This window comes from Branchiostoma belcheri, unplaced genomic scaffold, assembly GCF_001625305.1.
Source record: "Branchiostoma belcheri isolate BF01 breed outbred unplaced genomic scaffold, Haploidv18h27 scaffold25, whole genome shotgun sequence".
Taxonomy (NCBI): Eukaryota; Metazoa; Chordata; class Leptocardii; order Amphioxiformes; family Branchiostomatidae; genus Branchiostoma; species Branchiostoma belcheri.
The window spans coordinates 686,106-687,917 of NW_017803854.1; the positions used below are offsets into that span (position 1 = coordinate 686,106).

At 29.4% G+C, this 1,812-nt stretch overlaps 2 protein-coding genes across 4 annotated transcripts in view; one reads left to right on the forward strand and one right to left on the reverse strand.

The window, feature by feature from the left end:
* Positions 1–1,812, forward strand: part of LOC109471574 (Fanconi anemia group I protein-like) — a 36,305-nt gene that overhangs the window by 5,191 nt on the left and 29,302 nt on the right. The gene's annotated exons all lie outside the window — the stretch shown is intronic.
* Positions 1–1,812, reverse strand: part of LOC109471463 (beta-1,4 N-acetylgalactosaminyltransferase 1-like) — an 18,880-nt gene that overhangs the window by 1,858 nt on the left and 15,210 nt on the right. The gene's annotated exons all lie outside the window — the stretch shown is intronic.

Consider the following 1,812-nt stretch of genomic DNA (forward strand, 5'->3'; position numbering starts at 1 on the left):
CAACCAACCAACAGACTAACTAATCAAACAACCAACCAGCCTAGTGTGTTGTAAAGGGAGTTGTGTGTTGTGGTGTGTTGTGAAGAGAGGAGAGTTGTGTGTTGCGGTGTGTTGTGATGAGAGAAGAGTTGTGTGTTGCGGTGTGTTGTGAGGAGAGGAGAGTTGTGTGTTATGGTGTGTTGTGAAGAGAGGAGAGTTGTGTCTTGCGGTGTGTTGTGATGAGAGAAGGGTTGTGTGTTGCAATTATTAATATTACATACAAAAGACACCTGAAATTATTTACAAAAGATATACACAATGTTGGAAAACAATACATCTAATATAACATAATATACAAAAGACACATATAAAATTATTTACAAAAGATATACACAAAGTTAGAAACCAAAATACATCTAATATTACATAATATACAAAAGACACATATAAAATTATTTACAAAAGATATACACAATGTTGGAAAACAATACATCTAATATAATATAACATACAATATACACATGTAAAATTATTTATAAAAGATATACACAATCTTAGAAAACAAAATACATCTAATATAGCATAATATACAAAAGAAACATATAAAATTATTTACAAATGATATACACAAAGATAAAAAAACAAAATACATCTAATATAACATAATATACAAAAGAAACATATAAAATAACTTACAAAAGATATACACAATGTAGGAAAACAATAATCTAATATAACATATTATACAAAAGACATCCAACAAACCAACCAACAACATACCAACCAACCAAAAAACAAACCAAAAAAACAAACAAACAAACAAACAACCAACAAACCATCCAACAAACAAAAAAAAACCCAACAACAAACCAACAAACCAAACAACAGCAAACCAAAAAATAACCAACCAACAAACAAAGAAACCACCCAAAAAAAACAAACAGGGCAAAAATCGAACCAACCAAGAAACCAAAAAACAACAAACCAACCAGCAAACCAAGAAACAAACCAAGCAACGCACAAACCAACCACCCAACAAACCAAGAAACCAACAAACATCAAACCAACCAGCCAACGGCCCAAGAAACCAACCAATAACCAACCAACTAACCAACCAACCAACCAACCAACCAACAAACAAACAAACCAAGCCAACAAACCAACCAACAAACAAACATAAAAACAAACCACCCAACTAACCAAAAAAACAATCCAAGCAACGGACTAACCAACAAACCAACAAATAAGAAACCAATCAACAAACCAACCAACCAACAACCAACCAACAAACAAACCAGTCGGTGTGATAAACTAAACTTAAATATAATACATTTCTCATTCTTTTACAAATGTACACAAGATATAAATAATTTTGAAAAAAATACATCTTATATAACAATTATCAATATTACATACAAAAGACACCTAAGATTATTTGCAAAAGATTACACAATGTTGGAAAACAATACATCTAATATGATATAACATACAATATACACATGTAAAATTATTTATAAAAGATATACACAATGTTAGAAAACAAAATACATCTCATATAACATAATATACAAAAGATACATATAAAATTATTTACAAATGATATACATAAAGATAGAAAACAAAATACATCTAATATAACATAATATACAAAAGAAACATATAAAATAACTTACAAAATATATACATAATGTAGGAAAACAATAATCTAATATAACATAATATACAAAAGGAATCCAACAAACCAACAACAAACCAACCAACCAACCAACCAACAAACCAAGCCAAGAAACCAACAAACAAACAACCAACAAACCATCCAACAAACCAAAAAAC